Below are 21,233 nucleotides of genomic sequence, written 5' to 3' on the forward strand. Positions count from 1 at the left end.
CAGTCCTGTCCCTGTTGATATAAAAGTTGGGTATTCTTCCTTTCTGATGGAGGCGTAATACTCCATTGTATATATGGACCATATCTTCTATATCAATCCATCTGTTGAAGGGCATTTTGGTTCTTTTCACAGTTTGGTGACTGGGCATTGCTGCTATGAACATTGAGGTACAGATGGCCCTTTTTTTTCACTACATCTGTGTCTTTGGGGGTAAATACCCGGTAGTGCAATTGCAGGGTCATAGGGTAGCTCTATTTTTAATTTCTTAACCCACTGAGCCACCCAGGTGCCCCTATTTTTAATTTCTTAAGGAATCTCCACACTGTTTTCCAAAGTGGCTGCACCAACTTGCATTCCCACCAACAGTGTAAGAGGGTTCCCCTTTCTCCACATCCTCTCCAACACTTGTTGTTTACTGTCTTGTTGATTTTGGCCATTCTAACTGGTGTAAGGTGGTATCTCAATGTGGTTTTGATTTGAATCTCCCTGATGGCTAATGATGATGAACATTTTTTCACGTTTCTGTTAGCCATTTGTATGTCTTCTTTGGAGAAGTGTCTATTCATGTCTTCTCATTTTTTGACATGATTATCTGTTTTGTGTGTGTTGAGTTTGAGGAGTTCTTTATAGATCTTGGATTTAAGCCCTTTGTCTGTAGTGTCATTTGTGAATATCTTCTCCCATTCCATGGGTTTCCTCTTTGTTTTGTTGACTGTTTCCTTTGCTGTGCGGAAGCTTTTGATCTTGATGAAGTCCCAAAAGTTCATTTTTACTTTTTTTCCTTTGTCTTTGGAGACATATCTTGAAAGTAGCTGTGACCTATTATATTTTTAAGTCTACATTTTCAGAAAATATATTCAATCTACTGCTTTGGTCTGTTGCTTTGAAAAAATTCATCAACAATAACTCTCTTGTATTAAGCAAAAGATACATTGATTCTTTCTTGTTTGTTTACCTCAGCTTTTTAAATTTTATTTTTATTCAGTTATAACATGTATGCAGTAAAGTACACAAATTTTAAATGCATAGCTTGCTGAATTTTTACAAATGTAGATGCTTGTAAGCGCCACCAGGCTCAAGTTATAGAGCTTCTTAACACCACAAAAGCTTCCTTGTGCCCTTTCCAGTCAATACACATGAACTGCGGATATTGACCATTCTGATTTCTAGCCTCATTAATTAATTTTTCCTTTTCTTGAACTTCATATAAGTGAAAGCAGGCAGTAAATTCTGTTTGGTGTCCATCCTCTACTCATCAGTATGTTTTAGGTTCCATTTGTGTCATTGGTGTAGCAGTAATTTCTTCCTTTTTATTGCTATGTAGTTTTTCATTGCATGAATATATCACAGTTTATTTATTCACTCTTGATTATAATGAATAAAACTGCTCTGAGCAGTCTTGAACATGTCTTTTGTGGATATATATATATATATATTTTTTTTTTTTTTCTCAGTTATCTTGAGAATATACAGATGTGTGGAATTGCTGTATAATAAGGTTGCTGTGGGCACATGGGTGCCTCAGTTGGTTGGGCAACTGCCTTTGGCTCAGGTCATGATCCTAGACTCTTGGTATCAAGTCCCACATCAGGCTCCCTGCTCAGTGGGAAGTCTGTTTCTCCCTCTGACCCTCTCCGCTCTCATGCTCTCTCTCTCACACACACTCTCTCTCTGAAATAAATAAATAAAATCTTAAAAAAAAAACCAAGGTGGGGTGCCTGGGTGGCTCAGAGGGTTAAAGCCTCTGCCTTCGGCTCAGGTCATGATCCCAGAGTCCTGGGATCGAGCCCCGCATCGGGCTCTCTCCTTGGTGGGGAGCCTACTTCCTCTTCTCTCTCTCTGCCTGCCTCTCTGCCTACTTGTGATCTCTCTCTGTCGAATAAATAAATAAAAAAATCTTAAAAAAAAAAAAAACAAGGTAGCTATATATTTAACTTTATTAACATTGTGTTTCAACAGTATTAGAAAGTTATGTAATACTTTACACTCCAACGGGCAATGCCTGAGCATTCTAGTTGTTTCTTGTCCTTTACCAACACATACGTTGTCAATCTTTGAATTTTAACCAGGTGTTGGCAAATTTTTTCTGTAACTGGACAGATAGTTAGTACTTTAGACTTAATTGCCCATAGGGCTTCTTTTGCAACCTTGCAGCTCTACCACTGAACTGGAAAATCAGCTGTTGACAATAAGTAAACAAATGGGCATGGCTATTTTTGGTGATCTTTGGTCTAAAACAACCATGTCCATTATATTTATATTTAAGCTAATAGATAGAGGGGTGGCAAAGTGGCATTCTTCTTTTCTTTAAGAGAATGCCTTATAATTGCATATTATCACTTTAATCCACATCTTATTGGTTAGAATTTTGTCACAAGACCAGTTTGCAAGAGAGGGTGAAAAATTATTTCACCAGGTCTTCCGTGATTAGCTAAAATTCTCAGGGGTTCTATTAAAAGAAGACAAGGAGAATGGGTATTGGTAGACAACTAGCTGTCTTTTCACAGTGGGCCATGTCCTGTGGAAAATTTCCTTAGGTCAAGGAATACGGACTTTTATTTCTTTCATTATATTCCCTCTCCATGTTTGTCATTCTTCTAGAATTCATGGTAGACAGATATTGTCTTTCTAAGGTCTATCTTGAAAGAAGTGAGATCTAAATTCTATTATGACTCTTGTTATTTGTCTCATAATTTCTGTCTCTTTGGTAGATTTTCAGTTGTTAATTCAGTTTTAGTTGATCTCCATTTTGGTATTTGGCTGATTTAGTTTAAAAAAATCTTAAAAATCATATTTTAAATTTTCAGACTGATGATTACTTTTCACAGAGCTCTTTTGATACATCAAATCTCTTAGTGATAACTATTATATATTTAAATTTCTATTCAGTATTGTTCATATGCTCTGTTTACAGGGATTGGCTATTTTGACTTTCAACCTAGTGTCTCATTTGTTAGTTTTCCTCATAAGTTTTGTTATTTGGTATTCTTGCTTATATTTATAATTTGGAGTTAACTTTTTAAAAATGATCTATTTGTTTTAGAGAGAGAGAGAGAGAGAGAGAGTGAGAAAGCACATGAGCAGATTAAGGGACAGAGGGAGAGAAGCAGACTCCTCACTCAGCAGGGAGTCTGACAGGAGCAGGGGGCTTGATCCAACGAACCTGAGATCATGATCTGAGCTGAAACCAAGAGTCAGAAGCCCAACCAACTGAACCACCCAAGCACCCCTAATTTGGAGTTTAGATTGAGAAACACTAGTAGTTGGAATGGATTTCTTCAACACAGTGAATATAATAACTCCTCTGGTAGATAATTGAGTTATGATTATGGGATGAGTGGCTCTACAGCTATGCAGGGCAGAAGAACAGAGCAACATTTGGCTGTGGAACATTTTCTTTAGTTGAATTAGTATTATTTTCATGCAACACTGCCATTGTTCCCATGCTCAGTTAAGTTGTCTTTGGAGGCATATCCTCCACTTTATTTAGAATGATATATTTGAGCCTTGTCATTCAAAATATATTGAAGTCACCTTGAAAGCAGGGACTGACGCAGTTGTTTTCCAGCGCTTAATTAATTTTCTCATGGACAATCACAAGATATGTTGTGTCTGCCAGAGATTGCCCACTTAAGCTGATTCTCTTCTTTGGGAATTATTATTAATTTATTACTTTGCTGCTGTGGTTTTGTTTGCATTTATTTACTGATTTTTGAATTCACTTTTGGAATTTTTTATAACATTTAGAGGAACAAAATTGGAATCTGACTGTTGTTTGGATTCATTGAGAATTACTCTATTAAAACTATTATTTCACTCAAGTTCTAATTTCCTTAGTTAACTTTACTATTATATAATGTTTGCTTTTTCTTGTTATAAAGATAATATATGTTCAATAATAAACATTTTTAGAAAATGCAGATACATAACACTTTTTTTAAAGATTTTATTTATTTATCTGACAGAGAAAGAGACAGTGAGAGAGGGAACACAAGCAGAGGGATTGGAAGAGGGAGAAGCAGGCTTCCCACCAAGCAGGGAGCCTGATGCGGGGTTCGATCCGAGGATCTTGGGATCATGACTTGAGCCGAAGACAGACCCTTAATGGACTGAGCCGCCCTGGTGCCCCTAAATAAAGCTAATTTAATGCTTAATCCCTCTATCCAGAGATAACTACTGTTAACTTAAAAAATATGTATATCTTGGGGTGCCTGGGTGGTTTAGTGGGTTAAAGCCTCTGCCTTTGGCTCAGGTCATAGTCTCAGGATCCCCCAGATCGAGCCCCATGTCAGGCTCTCTGCTCAGCGGGGAGCCTGCTTCCCTTCCTCTCTCTCTGCGTGCCTCTCTGCCTACTAGTGATCTCTGTCAAATAAATAAATAAAATCTTTAAAAAAATGTATATCTTCAGCTCTTTTTCTCCCATGTGTGAATTAGGCTTAATAGAAATTAGGTTACTGGGGCGCCTGGGTGGCTCAGTGGGTTAAGCCTCTGCCTTCAGCTCGGGTCGTGATCCTGGGGTCCTGGGATCGAGCCCCGCATCGGGCTCTCTGCTTGGTGGGGAGCCTGCTTCCCCCTCTCTCTCTGCCTGCCTCTCTGCCTACTTGTGATCGCTGTCTGTCAAATAAATAAATAAAATCTTAAAAAAAAAAAAAGAAAAAATAGAAATTAGGTTACTTATTGACAATCACACAGTAAGTGGTGAAGCCATGTTATGGAACAAGGCAAACTTATTCCAAAGCCTTTGCTCTTAAACATTACAGTTTATACTTTGCCTTATGGATCAAATCCTGGCCTTAGGAAGTCTTGGAAGATGTAGGATTGTGGCAGTTTGGAGCCAGCAACCAGGAGCTGAATGGAGGAGGTTGGCGACTATGAAACATTCTGTTGGGTCCCAAAGGGAGTGTTGTTCTTTAAGGGGTCTGCATCTCTTAGTTTTCCAAAGGTTCTACTCTGGTTGATGACTCATATCTTGTTGGCTCTGACATTCTACTGTTTTCCAAGTATCCTACAGAGTGGATTCATTGGGTTTAGTTTAGTTGTTGTTGCTCTGTTGAACTCTATAGAAAAACAAAACTCCCGTGGATTCTAATCTTGTAATTATCAACTTGGGTGTAGTTTTTTCCGTGAGGTTGAGCAAAGATAGAGGAGGTGCTGTGCATGCCATAGCCTTCTTCATTATCCTTCGGTTTGCTCATCTCCTTGGCATGCTCAGAGAAGTTTGCAAGGATCCAGAGAACTGAGTTACCATAACAGCTCTCTAAGATCAGCTTTAGGCAGTGCATTTCAGCAAAGAGCAAGCCGTGGAAGATCACAGGTATCTGAAGTCGCAGGTGATGGTCCAAATTCTTGGCTCCAACTATAAAATACTCATTTCCCCAACTCCTGTTCTCTGGGCTTTCTTGTTCTGAGGCCAGGCTGGTACTGTTTGCATAAAGTGCTGTTCCATTTGGAAACAGCTGTGCCTAGAAGCAGATGAGAGTCGGCGAAGTAGGGATCATAAGTCAGCAGAACTGTGCTAGAGAGGCATTTTCTGTTGCTGCTTTTGGTGGATGCTGACTAGAAAATCAGATTCTCTATAATCAACAGAACTTTACATTATGCATTTTAGAAGTTAAAATCTAAGCTCAGAGATCCTTAATGATTTACTACCCTGGACAAAAGCTGCAGCTCAGAGTCTGTCCTTTATGGCACAAATATTATGACCTCATCAAAACAAATGTTATCAGAATACTCCTTTTAAATAGTTTTTTTTTTTAATTGTAATGACTTATGATTGCAGGATCTGACTTTCTCCCTCTCTGCTGAATGTCACATGGTCTCATCTTCCCTGCTTCTTCCCTGCTTCCCTACGTCTTCCCTGCTTCCCTGCGACATAAGCTACTTCAGCATGCTGTTCACGAGACGCCTCTTGGTGGTGATCTTAGCTATACTCAGAGTCAAAAGGGACACTGCCATTACAATGTGTTAATAAACTGGGGTGTGGTGGTTCTTAGCACCTAGTCTGTGTACATTCTCTTGCTTCCTTCAGTGCTGTGCCTATGAATGACAAGTTTCAGGATTTTTTTTTATATATTTTTAAAGTTATTTTATTATATTTATTTGACATAGAGAGAGAGAGACAGAGAGAGAGAGAGAGAGACAGAGAGAGATCACAAGTAGGCAGAGAGGCAGGCAGAGGGGGAAGGGGAAGCAGGCTTCGCGCTGAGCAGAAAGCCTGATTCGGGGCTCGATCCCAGGACCCTGAGATCATGACCTGAGCTGAAGGCAGAGGCCCAACCCACTGAGACACCCAGGTGCCCCTGGGATTTGTTTTTACATTTATCAGTCTGTGGTCTTTTTCCCTTAAAGTCTAGCCATTGCTGGGTGCTCCATCACTCATCAAGGTGATACAAAAGATGGACTTTGAATAAGAAATGTAAGCCAAGCAGGTGTTTGACTTTTTTTTTTTTTTAGATTTTATTTATTTATTTGATTGAGAGAGAGATAGAGAAAGGGAGAAAGTGAGAGCACGAGGTGGAAGGTGAGGAGCAGAGGGAGAGGGACAAGGAGATTTTGTACCAAACTCAGAGCCTGACCTGGGACTTGATCTTAAGACCCTGAGATCATGACCTGAGCTGAAATCAAGAGTCAGATGCTCATCCCACTGAGTCACCCATGTACCCCAGGAGTTTGAGGTTTTAAGTGATATGCTGAGTAAGGCATTCTCAATCCATCTCTTTCTTCTTTCACATGCCATCTATCATCTTGGACCACAGTCTCTGAGTATCATCTACACTCCCCCCTCCCCCACAGTTAACATAGCCATGAGTCATAACCCTGAGTTTGGCACGAGAGTGAACCACCCCTTGATGTTGATGGCAGAGTTGGTCTGGACCCATATGATGATCTAAGTTCCTGAGGCAAAGTTAGACACTTTAACCAGTCTGTCACCATACTATGTAAAGCTAGGGTAACCAAAAAAGTGAAGACAAATCAGTAGTTTCTCTTTCCTCATGAGAAAGGCAACGGTACTGTATTCCTGCTCCTAATAGTAACACCTGGACCTAATGGTACACCTGTGAGGTATCTTTATTATCTGGTTGGATAAACTTCAATATCTTGAAAAAACACATTCAGGGGCGCCGGGGTGGCTAAGTGGGTTGGGCCGCTGCCTTCGGCTCAGGTCGGGATCTCACGGTCCTGGGATCGAGCCCCGCATCGGGCCTTCTGCTCAGCAGGGAGCTTGCTTTCCCCTCTCTCTCTGCCTGCCTCTCTGCCTACTTGTGATCTCTGTCTGTCAGGTAAATAAATAAAATCTTAAAAAAAAAAAAAGAAAAAACACATTCAGCACGATACTACATAAAATAAGGGATGATGATGAAGCAGGAAGATAATGATGTAACACTTCTAGTCAATGATAAAGTATAAGCTGAAATAATGGGGATCTAAAAACAGCCCTTAAATAGAACCATTTACATAAGAGAATTTGTGATTATAGGAGAGAAGAGCTCTCCACCAAAATTTAGTTCTGTGCTTTGCATGGTATAGGATCAACCTTGGGAGGAAATTTCCCGCCTAGGGGATTACATTTCCTGGTCCTCCTTGCATGAAGTTGTGGCCATGTTACTGTTTAGGCAAAGGAGCAGAAGTATTATTGCCTGAGCCAGAGTTTTAAGATATCAGTGTCTCTTTTAATCTCCTTGCCTCTGTCTGCCTGGATACAGGAGACTCCAGAGGCCTAGAAGTTGATAGAGTCACAAGATGAAAAGACCCTGGTTTTCTAATTCTCCACGTGGAGGAGAGTGTCTTACTCAGCAAGAACACTTTCACTGGATATAAGGGTTGTATTTTTTAAGAGCAAGTAGCATTGCCCTAACTAACACAGCTGGGGAGGCGAGTTGGAACAATGTATCAGTCAGGGTAAAGACCTTGCCTATATTTGTGTTTTGCCTTTGGTGGTCCAGATGATGTTGTATCCAGAAACTAATGTCCAGATGACCCGTCACTTGATATATAAGTGAAACTACATGATCCTCTTCCTTTGCCACTTTATTTACTAACAAGGATTTAAAAAAATGAAATGTTCTCCTTTGAACGTGCACCATCAAAGTTCTTCATCAATATCAATAGTAATCATAACTAGAAAATATAACTAAATAGAATAACGTATATAACTAATATAACTAAAATAGAGAATAGAAAAAAATACAACTAAAATAGAAAACATAACCAACAAGTCTGATTTCTTTTAGATTTATTTCTGTATGTGTCATATTCTCAATGTCATCGGTACTACCCTCTCACACCTAAGTGATCATCTGGCTTTCCCTAACACAGTTCTTTGATTTCATTGAGAACAGCCCTTTGTCAGATTTAGGTGGCATATGTGCTAATCATAGTTTAATTGGTCTCTCCTGTTCTGTGGTGGCACAGGTGTGATGCAAATAAAACATATATGTGCAATGGAGGTGATTGGAATTATGGTCAACTGACAGGAGGCATCAACCTTTCAGTGGTTGAATAGCTGGTTTATTGGATAAGACAGGACAATTACCACAACTGGCCTGTCAGGATGGTTAGAGCTCCCTATAGGCTTTGAGGCAGGTGTTTGTGCCTTCAGTTTAATCTCTTCCTTTCTAGTTCCAGGCTGCATGCAGCCCTTGGCACCGGCTGAAGCATTTATACAGAAACGTGGGTCACCTGGATGCCCAGCCCTGTGGATCTGGACGCTCATTACCAAACAAGGCATGAGCTCTCTGCAATGCAAGCTCGATTTCTCTGGGGAAAGGTAACCTGACTTGCAATCTTTTTTGGATCATCTGTGTGTTTAATTTAGTAGAATTGTGGAAATTGAGAATGTTTTTCATCAGCTCCAATGTACCTTCTAGAACCTATGCCATTCAATCTCTGATTTTGCAATTGAGGATTCAGGGTCTCAGGGAGGTTAAGTGGGTGCCCCAGGCACAGCCGATCATCAGGGAGCCAGGGCAAGGTTTTAGGTCTTCTCAGCCGGTGCTGATTACATGACCCGCAGCTGCTGCTTTGAGCCTGTTTTCATCACCTGTCAGCTCCTGTTTGTAGGAGTTGAAGCCTCAACAGCTTCTAGAGATTGGAGAAGTAAAACAGATCCAGAAGGAGTAGTTGTGAATAATTGTTTTCTTCTTTAATGCCTTTTTTTCTTCTGCAAGGATTTTTTTTTTATCTCGTCATAAAGTAGCTGTTATTCCACGCTGGTGGTCTTTCTGCTGGTCTTAAAGTTGTTTGAGACCTGTGACAATTCTGCCATATAGCTAAGTTCTAGTTCATATATTATGGTTGATCATTCCAGTTTTATTTCATGGAGAACATGTTTGGTAATATTATTCATACTTTTGGAGATAGCAAAAGTAGGCTTTAGGGCTATCTTACAACTTTCCCAAGGCCACCTGGGCAGTAACGGCAGAGCTGGGGTTGCATCTGAGACTGGCCTCTCCCAAACTGTGCTGTTGACTTCATGATACATAGTCCTGCAGAGTACTCAGCATTTCCGTAGTCGTTTAACTTACTCCCAGGAAGAAGATTCAGCCTTGGGAGAATCTGTTTTATCAGGATGAGAGATTTTCTCAAAACTCCTCTTTCAGGATTAAGATTCAGATGGAAATTTTCATATTCTTAGATCTTCTCAAAGAGCGTATATTCTGAACATTGTTTCAGTGACTGCTCTAGGCTCAAACTGGGAGTTAACAGAAATGGACCAGGGTAGTGGAAAGATCCAGAAGTCTAGGTGATGGTACCTCCTTCCTGAGAAATCTCTGTCAAGAAATCACTGTTAAGTTGTGTTAGATGTCAGTTCATTCTCTGGAAGTAACTTAGTTCCTTTGATTTTTTTTGGTAAAAATTCATCCTGGCTGACTTTTCCATATTTATCACTTTCCTTATAGAAATATAGTCCTTGCTACTTGGGTCATTTCTGTCAAAATTAAACAATTTCTAGGCTAGTAAAAAATATTGAGCATTACTGTCTTATGGACCAATTTATAAAACTGTCAGCTTTCTAGATGGTGTTTTTTTATTTGTGGATTTTTCTCAGAAAACCCCATGACTTGAGCAGTATTTTATTTTTTATTTTTTATACTTCATTACACACATTTTTACCCCCATGATATCCTGGTGATTGTGTACAATTCATCCATTTTCTCTTATTCTCATTGGAAAAAACAAAAGGGACAAAGGTGGGAGAATGGCTTGTTAAGAAAAGCCAAGTTCTGGGAGAAATTGGTAAGCACCATTCAATCACTGATTTAGGAAAAGTGCTTCTAAATCCTTGTTTGGATGGCAGAACTGAATGTGAAGGTTGGGAGGTATTCTGATCCAGATGGTTCTCTTGTTTCCTCGAAAATCTACATTTTCTTCTTTTCCTAAGGAAGAAGACAGAAAACAAGAGATAACAAAACTCGGGTTTGGGTTAGCTTCATGTTGAGCAATTACTCTATTCCACCGATGTTTCACATGTACTGCTGGTTAGCATATTTGAATATACAAATGAGCATTATCACTTAAATAAAAACGTGATCAGTTTCAAAGCTTGGGGTACATGTGCAAAAAACTATTGCCCTCGATAGGTGCTGAAGGCTGAAGATGACCTTGACAATGTTGTCCTTTCTGCCAGGAGCTCATTCAGTGCATAGGTGCATTCTTTCCATGTATCTATAAAGTCTGGACCATTTCTTTTTGTCCTTTTCTCCCCCTTTCTGCTTTCTTTTACAGTGTTATCCAACTCGTGTTCCATTTTCTTTTTCTTAATTTTTTTTTTTTTCAGTAGGTTCCACACCGAACGTGGTGCTTGAACTCATGACCCTGAGATCAAGAGTCACATGCTCTACTAGCTGAGCCAGCCAGGCACCCTCATTTTCAATGGTATAATTCTCTGCTCCTTGGTTGGCAGATATTTTTATGAACTAAATGGGTTTGTAATAGGACTATTAATAGGATGAATGGAGGTTTTAGATACTTGCCCAGAATCTGTCTTTACCCTTTGATTTAAGAACATTGGATTGTTAGTTTGATTGAAGGGAGGAGAGGCAAAATGATGAGGGTGTTGTTTTGCCTTTCTGCCTTATACAACAGAATGTGTTTGAGTTCACTGGTTAATGGGTCAATGGTCAGAAGTTGCTGTATTTTTTTTCCCCCCTAATGAGAGGCTTCAGGGATTCCATGCCCAGCAGTGGTACTTCATGCCTACATGTCAGAGTATGGCACAGAATAGAAGCGAGGGAAGTCTCTAAGCACTGTTGTGGCACCTTTGGAATTGGCATCTTGGAGAATTCTCTGGAGATGCCCTTGCATGGACATGGCCACTCACAGGGTGGATGTGGGCACCAGTCGAAGAAGGGAAGCCCAAAACACCTTGGCACAGAGAGGGAGAACATGGCAATTCTGTGTAAGCGCTGCAGTTGACGGATCAGCTCATGGACACGTGCGAGTCATTTCCTTGGTGGTGACAGTGCTTGGGGAGTATTTTAAGCACCTTAGACCCATTAAAATTTAGGAGTCAAGCAATTTGTTAATCTTGTGAGGGTAGAGTTGGTTATACTCAAGTGACATGTTAATTCACAAAGAACTGTGATGGTCTGAAGTTTTACCCTCTTGGCAAAGTAACAAGTCAGCCCATCACAGTTTCGTAGATGTTAGCTGAAAATGTGAGACTCCTGGGTGGAGACAAAAGACTTTATTATTTATAGCTCATCAGGCAGAGCACCAGGATCTTATTGGTTCCTGGAGACCCCACATCCAAGAGGATGATGCAGAGGACAGCTTAGGGAAATGTTATCCTTGCACTGGGCTTAGGTCACAGTTGAGGAATGCCAAGCTTAGGATAACCCCAATTGTTTAAAAGGGCTGTTGGGAAACCTGATTAACCTTTGCCTTAGAGGGAGACGTTCTTTCTTAAAGTGGTCAGGAAACAGATATGTTTTCTGACCCAGAGGAACACAGAGCTCACCTTCCAAGGCTGTTTGCTATTCAAACATCCATGACAAGATAGTCTAGGGAAAAAACTGTCAGTGCCTCTGCTCAGAAAACTTGCAGGAATGTGAGAGACTCATGAAGAGTTCTCCCCAAATAATATGTTTCAAAGATTCACATTTTTTATAATTTTTGAAGGTAGATAATGCCTGAAGTCAAAGGAATAAAACAAGAGGAATGTTTTGGGGGCATGCTAGTTTTTTGTCCCCCCCCCTTTTTAATAAGATTTTATTTATTTATTTGAGAGAGTGAGCAAGTGAAAGAGCATAAGCAGGGGGAGGAGCAGAGGGAGAAGGAGGCTCCCCACTGAGCAGGGAGCCGGACATGGGGCTCAATCCCAGGTTGGATCATGACCTGAGTCAAAGGCAGACGCCTAATGGGCTGAGCCACCCAGCACCCTGTTTTTGTTTCCTAAGTTATATCTACTGATGCTTTTCCTCCTGTGACCTGTAACTCGGACACATTTTCCAGGGAGATATCTCTTTTCTTGTTACCTAAACTCACCTGGCACAAGTGCTCAGGATCTGCCCACAGCACTAACAGGTTTCAGCATTGGAATGCAAAGGAGAGTCTTCAGATTAAATATACCAGTGTCCATTAAAGAGTAGCGACAGGGACCAGAAGATATTTTACCTGTCACTGTATAATATGCTAGATCGTTTCAGCCGACTAACTGGAGAATAAGGAAAAGTCTGCATGTCAGTGAGTGACTGTATGTGATGTGTGTGTGAGGAGGAGATGGAAGAAAGGAGAGGTGGAGAGGGGGAGAGGAGAAAAGAGATGGAGAGGGAGACGGGTATAGATTGCAGCCTGTATGCAGAAAGAGTTTGTGCACTTGTGTGTTCCGACACCACTGGGCTAGTGTAGTTCACGAGAAAGGCTCGTAAAGCTCTTAAACTTATTCTTTCATACTTTCAAGACCTGCAAATGCTAACCCATGCATTTTGTATGGTGATTTTCTTTGGTAAACATGAAATTAGCCTTAGAAACACCTCCTCTTAATTCAGATATCGTTTAAGTCAAGGGCTTAGAATTACAAAGTCTGAAAGATTTTGTAAGTAGGAGGGGAAAAGAAGTCAGTGTTTAAATTAAGTATTTGAAAACAAAGTGAAAAAGGGAACATGATATATAGTTTATAGGAAAAGCCGTTTGGAAAGCTTTTTCATAGCGAATTTGTTGGGAATTCTTTGGCTAAGGTGGAATAAATGTATTCTAGGAGAAGCTCTACTGAGCCCAGTGTGATAGTAGCTTAATCTGACCGTGGCCATGTCTCACAGATCACTGTACCTAGTCAATACTCTATTATTGCAAGTTAAGTGGTTTGCTACAGTATTCCACGCTCAGGGTATTAGAACTCTGTTCCCTAATTTCCCAAGCAATAATGGTATAAGCAGTATGCATTTTTTATTATAAAAACTAACAATTGCCTCCACAGAATTAACAGTGTTTTACATACCATTGGTACCCAGGAGATTCAGTCTTAAATCAGAGCAAAATTAAATGTAAAATGTATGAAATTTTGGCAGAATTAGGTTTTCTTTGTAGAGGCTGAAGTCTTCAGTTTTGCTTGGAATCAAACTTTGGTTTTCTTCCTGGTGCTTTTATTTTCATTTTATTTAAATGGGTGTGTTGTTTCCTGATTAAAATTGATTCTGAATAATTATAACAACAGTAATTCACAGCAGGAGCCTGGGCAGCCTTCTTTCTAGCTCCTGGAGGCTGTCATCATCCAGCCTCTCTGTGCTTGCCAGTTTTTCAGCGTTAACTATATTCACTGTGCAACAGGGTTATGAACTGCACAACAAAGACTTGGAGTGGAGAATCATTCCTCCTCCCAAATGGCTGCTGTTTTTACAGGTTGGGGACTCTGTGCAGGTCAGAATTTGCTTGGTGAATTGGTTATTTACTCATTTCAGAGTAAATATATGGTAGGTAAGAAAGGAAAATGCTTTCTCCTCATTAGGAGACTTGATTTGGATTGGTAGCTCCCACAAGCCAGGAGCCATCATGAAGGAAGGAGGCGGGAGTGGTGGGGGACTGAGAGGGGATGTGGATTTTTGGTTCAGACTAAAGGTAGAATTAGAGCTGCCCGTGGGTGATGGGAGTAGGAAGTTCAAAGTCAGCACAGTCAAGCTTACGCTCCAATCTCTCTTAAAAGGTCTCTTTTTTGCTCCTCTCTGCACATCTGCTTCATTTTTCTTTCTATAGTTGGCTTTTTTCCCTGCCTCTTTGCCCTTGTGCAGAATACGGTGGCATCCGTGGGTCCCAGACTGCACATTCTCGATCCCAGTGACCATTCCCACTCACTAGCCAGAGTGAGGCCCAAAGGCCTTCAGGAGCTGGGCCTCCTTTTGATTAACAGTGAGTGAGGGAGTGCCAACATGCAGAATGCATTTCTGGCTTAAAAACATTTAAATTAAACATGATTAATGGCAAAACTAAACATACCCATACAGTGCTATGGTCAAATGTAGTTTTAAGGCTGCCAGTTTAAGATCCCTTGTCAGTCTTTCTTAGACCATTTCCCAAATTCTGGGGTCACCTAGCTTTTCAGCAGGGATGAGACTAAGGTGAGGTGATAAAGCCGCAGGTGCAAAATTTAAGGCAATGCCTAAAAAGATCAATAATCCAGATAATACTATTTCAGTGCAAATGTTCTAACAAAATAAAAATTAATGCAAAAATTCCATGGTAAACAAATTCTGTAATTGTAAGTGTAGACAGGATCACTGTTACTGATTTTTCCTTTTGCCTCAAGCTCCAGTATGGCTCAGAGCAGCGTGGTTCACGAGGTGTCTACCTGTAGGCCAGTCAGTTATGAACAGGGAAGTGTGTCCCATCAATACTCTGTGGGTGGAGGAGTCACTTGTCAGCAGTAGGGATGTGGGCCAGGCACGCATATCACAAAAGATGTCTCTAAAGGATGTTAGAGCATGATACTTTCTTCTGGGACTCTGTGTTAGGAATTTGCCATAGCAAAATACCATAGGCTAGTTAGAATTCTGAGATCAGGGTGCCAACATGATCAGATTCTGGGAGAGACTGTCTTCCTGGCCTACAGAGGACTGCCTTCTCACTGTGTGCTCACATCGTTTTCCTTCTGTGTGAAAATGCACACAGAGGAGGGGTGGGGGTGCGAGACAGAGAAGGCATGCTTTCTTTCTTTTTTTTTTTTTTTAAGATTTTTTTTTTTTTTTAATTTATTTGACAGACAGAGATCACAAGTAGGCAGAGAGGCAGGCAGAGAGAGAGAAAGAGAAGCAGGCTTCCTGCTGAGCAGAGAGCCCAATGCAGGGCTCTATCCCAGGACCTGGGATCATGACCTGAGCCAAAGGCAGAGGCTTTAACCCCCTGAGCCACCCAGGTGTCCCGAAGGCTTGCTTTCTGATGTCTCCTCCTTAAAATCCTATCATGAGGGCCCTACCCTCATGACCTCATCCGATTCTGATTACCTCCCCATCTTCAAATACCATTAGGGGTTAGGGCTTCAACATATGAATTTAGAAGGGACAAAAGCATTCAGTCCATAACAGCCCCAAATATTAGGGATATGCACCAAACATTCTTTTTTTTTTTTTTTTTTTGAGGCTTTTTTTTTTTTTTAAGATTTTTATTTATTTATTTGACAGAGAGAGAGAGAGCCCAAGTAGGCAGAGAGGCAGGCAGAGAGAGAGAGGGGAAGCAGGCGCTCTGGCTCCCTGCTGAGCAGAGAGCCCAATGTGGGGCTCGATCCTAGGACCCTGAGACCATGACCTGAGCCAAAGGCAAAGGCTTAACTCACTGAGCCACCCAGGTACCCCTGCACCAAATGTTCTTTTTTTTTTTTTTTTTTAGATTTTATTTATTTATTTGACAGAGAGAGAGATATCACAAGTAGGCAGAGAGGCCACAGAGAGAGAGGGAAGCCAGTTCATTGCTGAGCAGAGAACCCGATGTGGGGCTCGATCCCAGGACCCTGAGATCATGACCTGAGCCAAAGGCAGAAGCTTAACTCACTGAGCCACCCAGGTACCCCTGCACCAAATGTTCTTAATTCTCCCTCCCCCCATATATATTCAGATCTAAAGTACAGTCTTCTAAATGTTATCTTTTGACAGTCATGCCAAAATATAAACCCAATAAAGTTAAAATTTTGTTATTGGCTTCTTATTCTAAGTTAGTTGTCCCCAGAATATCATTTTACAGAACTGAATTAATCATCAGACAAATAACTCAAAGATTTAACTAGAAAATGAAGCTTGGGTGCTTAACCATTTCTGAAAGTCCTAGGTCCTGACCAATAACTACTCTTTCCATCCATAAGAAGACAGAAACATTTAGCATATGGTTTTTCTTTTCTGTTTAAAATCAATCAGAATATGTCACTTTGTGGCTTACTATAGTCAATCAAAATGTTGTGTATCATTCTTCTAAATGTAAATCTTCTAAAGACATTTTTCAGAAAGTTCTGTCAAGTTATTAAGTGATAGGAATGTTGGTAGAGAAAATCAATTCCTTTAGACATCTTATAGGAACTAAAGAATTAAGGAATGCTCCCCCCCCCATTTTGGTTTTGATGTTCAAACACCATATTGGAAAACATTTAAACTGTGAATATAATTCTGAAAACACTTTGAGCCATGGCAATATCTGTCCTGGGCAGCCTCATATCAAGCTGGCAAAACAGATCTTGGAAAAATAGGAAAGTATTTTTGTTTTCAGAATGCTTTATATGCAATTCCCCAGAAACAGCTCAAAAAGATAGATACTCTTTTCTAAAAGGTTGCTGTTTTAGCACTTCCCAACTTATAAAGGTTGGAATTTCCCACTGGCTCAGTGGAGAGATTTGTATCAGTTATTTTAGATTCACTTAATAGCACATTTGTGTTTGAGATGAAGTGTGAGTCCCATCAGACAAGTAAGATTGTTCTTAAAAATTGGCCTCCTTCTTCTTCCCCCCATGTATACTCAGATCTAAAGTAGAGTCTTCTAAATGTTATTCCACAGCTAGGTATGCCATCCTATCTTAAAACAGCAGCAATAGCTGCTGTTTCTCTTTGTAGAGAACATGGCTGGATATATAGTGAGTGAATCTGTGAAGACTGGTGATTTTTCAGTTTTTTAAGCGAAGCCTTGACTTTATTCTCCACCCCCTCTCTGCACTGTACTGGCAGAGATGGAAGTAAGGGTGAGGAAGGTGGTAACACAAGGAAAGGTACCACCAAGGTTTGTACAAAATACAGTAACACTTGTTTAATCACATGTGATCTCAGTACAGTCATTTCATTTTGTTTTTACTTCTGCATTCATCATGTTCTATCCTTTTATTTTCCCTCCTGCTTGTCACCTTTATTGTTTTTTTTTAATTGACTTTTTTTTTCTTTCTTTCTTTTTTTTTTTTTTTTTTTTTAGAGCAGTTAAGGTTCACTGCGAAACAGAGGGGGAAGATACAGAAGTTTCCCATATACTTCCTTCCCCAAACCTGCATAGCCTCCTAATTATCAGCATCTCCTGTGAGTTGCTACATTTGTTATAATTGATGAACCTAACTGATTGACTGCCCAAAGCCCATAGTTTACCTTGGGGTTCATTCTATGGGTTTGGATGTGTATGGTGACATGTTCATTATGGTATCATGCAGAATATTTTCACTGCCCTAAGAATCTGTGTTCTATCTATTCATTCCTCCATGCCCACCTTAAGCCTGACAACTGCTGATCTTTTTACTGTGTATGTAGTTTTGCCTTTTCCAGAATGTCATACAGTTAGAATTACAGAGTATGTAGCATTTTCAGATTGGCTTCTTTCACTTAGTAATAGGTACTTAAGGTATCTCTGTGTTTTTTCATGGCTTGATAGCTCATTTCTTTTTGTCACTGTGTAATACCCCATTGCCTCAGTATATGAGCCAGTATATGAGGCAGCCAGTATATGCCACTGAGGGACATCTTGGTTGCTTGCAAGTCTTGGCAATTATGAATAAAGTTTCTATAACCATTCATGTGTAGGTGTTTGTGTGGACATAAGTTTCAATTCCTTTGGGTAAGTACCAAGGAGAGCAATTGCTGAATGGTGTTTAGTTTTGTAAGAAACCACCAGCTATCTTCCAAAGTGTCTGTACCATTTTATATTCCCACCAGCAACAAATGAGAGTTCCTATTGATTCACAACCTTGTCAGCACTTGGTGTTGCCAGTGTTCTAGATTTTGGCCATTGTTAAATAGGTGTATGGTGGTATCATGTTCCACCTCATTTTGCTCTTAGGTTTTACCTTCTCTTCTAGCTTACATGCTTCTTGAAGGCAAGGGTCATGCACAGCTTTTTACCCTCAACCACTCCTTGTGTATTCACTTGCATGTAAAGTCACTCAGAAGTGTGCCAAAACATTGAAGATGATGAATGTCTTTGAATTGGTTAAGAGTTCAGTTAGAGGGGAAGAACTATCACTTACTGAATAAATTTGTCAACCATTTGAAATACTTGCAATTTTCCTGTTAATCCTCACAATAGTCCTATGATAAAGACAAAATTATTCCCATTTTGCCAAAAATGGACTAACTGAGGCTTAAAATAGTAAGTGAATTGCCCATCATCAGTAGAGTCAGCTAGACCTGTGGTTCTAAACAAGGTCCGTCTGGCCTAAAGCTGATTTCATGAGAATGGGCTGTACCTGCAGTTAGAGCCAAGCTCCCAATCTTAGATGCCCATGGGCCAGGTAGACAAGGGAGGATGCTGGGGATGGGGGTAGAGTAAAGAAGGGGGCAGCCTCTACTTACCTCTAGCTAACTATTAAACAACATTTTTAGAATCAGAGAATCCATAAATTTGGATTTTTTTGGAGGGGATTGCAAAATCTTCCAAGTTTTATATTTTGGCACCCAATTTAATAATAACACTTAAAAAGTAAATATAGGTCTGTGGGCCAAATTTAGGCTACAAAGGGAAGGTTTCTAGCTATTGTATTAAAGAATAGTTTAAAAGAGTAGCAGCTCTTTTTCCCCAAGTATGTATTATAATCCCAAATGAAGTAAAATACTGCCTGTCAAGAAAAATTTAGAGAGCTATCATTAATAGTTCACTCTTTTGTTGGTATGTAAAATGTTTATGGATAATACTTGTTAAGAAGTAGTTACCAATTTACTATTCAGTGTGGAGCCCAGCTAGTGAATGAATACGGTTACTATTTTATTCCAGTTGATAAGAAGTTCTAATCTAGAACTTCATGAAAATAGCAAAAGCATTTATTGAGTTGTGAACTAATGCTGCATACTCAACTATCCACAATTTCTAAGTATCTTATGTAAATATATGCACTCTCCCACAAGAAATTACAAATAACATACATATGTAACCACATATAGCTTTGCTGTTAATTGCTAGTTGCCCATTATTAGTATGTAGATCATGCCCTTTGTCAGAAGCAGCTAGAGTAGTCTCTTATTCTTCCTCTTGGCCCTATCTATTGTTATCCTGATCCAGGTCACCAGCCTGTGTTGTCTTTTTCAGTGGCCAAGGTAGTCTAGTCTCTCTTTTGACATAAGTGTTATGATAACTACAGAAAACTCTATCTTTCTGCTGCATCTCTTGAAGTTTGCATCTGCACAGAGCTTAGCTGAATTTTTATTGTTTTAACAAATTTTGTTCCTAGCAGCTATTTGAGGATGTGATGTAGGGAGGTAAAGCCCCCTCACTGTCAATGTTTGAATGTCTCTAAATGTCCTCATTTGGCATTCCCTTGAAGAGATAGATTTAATGAGCCTCCATGATTTCTATGTAGAAAAAAAGAATGTCTTCTAGGATATTGCTAAGGCTTAAATGTCTGTTCTTCAATGATCATGCCTCACCTTTCATTGTAGATATGTTGACTTTACCACTGCAAGGATATTTCTTGTCCCTGGATTTTTCAAAATGTCCTGCCCTTTTAAAGTGGGGCGTGTTCTTTTACTCTGTCCTGCTTCCCTCTTTTCTTCTCTCCTTGTTTTGCTCTGCCAGAAAAACCACTTTAATTATTTGAACTTATTTTAGAATTTAACAGCATGCTTCTACATAGCATGCTTTCACTGCACTTTGTTGATTTTTAAATTTTAAGTGTTATCTATGCAATTTCAAATAAGAAAGGATTTAGCTCTATTTCATGCTTGATCCCTACCACAAAACAAAATCTTCCCATTTCCCTATTTTTTCAGTAGAATTAATTGAAATTTGTTATATTGGTATTCCTATGGTCAATGACTATATTATTATGGCTCTATAATCACTATTCACAATCAAGTCATGAATTATGCTATGATGTATTTTTTCTACTGTTCTGAAATTTCACATTGATGTGTCTTGGTGTACATTTATTTTCATCCACTTTGCTGGTAGCTTAATGTGCCTTTTAAATTTGGAGCTTATGGGGCAACTGGGTGGCTCAGTCAGTTAAACGTCTGCCTTTGGCTCAGGTCATGATCTCAGGGTACTGGGATTGGGCACCCTGCTCAGGGGGGGATGTCTGCTTCTCCCTCTTCCTCTTCCCCTCCCCCGCCCATGTTCTCTGTCTCTTACTTGCTCTGTCTAGGTAAATAAATACAATATTAAAAAAAAAAAATTCACATACCTCTTTAAAAAAATAAATTTGGAGCCTATATCCTTCCATTATGGGGATTTTCTTGAATAATAATACTACTACTACTAATAATAATATAGGTTCTTGTTTGGATGGTTCATTTATACCTATTTCCTTCACTCTCTAATTCATTTTATGATGTTGGATCTCCTGGACTATATCTTTAATGTTATTATCTTTAATTTCCTCTTTTCAGTTTTTGCATCTTTATGTTCTGATTTTCTGAGAAGTCTCTTCTTTACTCTTTCCTTCCCTTCTCTTCTCTCATGACTACTTTGGGTTTAGTTTGCTCTTTTATTTTCCAGTTTCTTAAAGTGGAAAGTTAGGTTGCTGACTTAAGATCTTTCTTCCATTTTAGTCTAGATTTTTATAGTTATAAATTTCCTTCTTAAGAATATTTTAGCTTCATCCCATAAATTTTAGTATGTTGTGTTTTTGTTTTCATTCATTTTAATATATTTTCTAATTTTTCTTGTGATTTCTCTTGACCCATTTGTTATTTAGGACTTTATTGTGTGATTTCCACATATTTGTGAATTTCTTTAATGTCCTTCTGTTATTGATTTCTAATTACATTTCATTGTTCCTGGAGAACATATTTTGTATGATATAAATCCTTATACACATACTGAAACTTGTTTTATGGCCTAACACCTGGAATATC

General features: G+C 39.5%; 2 long non-coding RNA genes across 4 annotated transcripts in view; both read left to right on the forward strand.

Moving 5' to 3' along the window:
• LOC116864277 overlaps positions 1-8,748 on the forward strand; it is a 35,874-nt gene extending 27,126 nt beyond the window's left edge. The window contains exon 3 of the long non-coding RNA XR_004381978.1: positions 8,620-8,748. This is a non-coding gene — a long non-coding RNA (uncharacterized LOC116864277). The remainder of the gene's footprint in view (positions 1-8,619) is intronic.
• Positions 8,743-21,233, forward strand: part of LOC116864278 — a 35,698-nt gene continuing 23,207 nt past the window's right edge. For all 3 annotated transcript variants that reach the window (XR_004381981.1, XR_004381980.1, XR_004381979.1), the window contains exon 1: positions 8,743-8,767. This is a non-coding gene — a long non-coding RNA (uncharacterized LOC116864278). The remainder of the gene's footprint in view (positions 8,768-21,233) is intronic.

Source organism: Lontra canadensis, unplaced genomic scaffold (genome assembly GCF_010015895.1).
Source record: "Lontra canadensis isolate GAN:19392208 unplaced genomic scaffold, GSC_riverotter_1.0 scaffold5, whole genome shotgun sequence".
NCBI lineage: Eukaryota > Metazoa > Chordata > Mammalia > Carnivora > Mustelidae > Lontra > Lontra canadensis.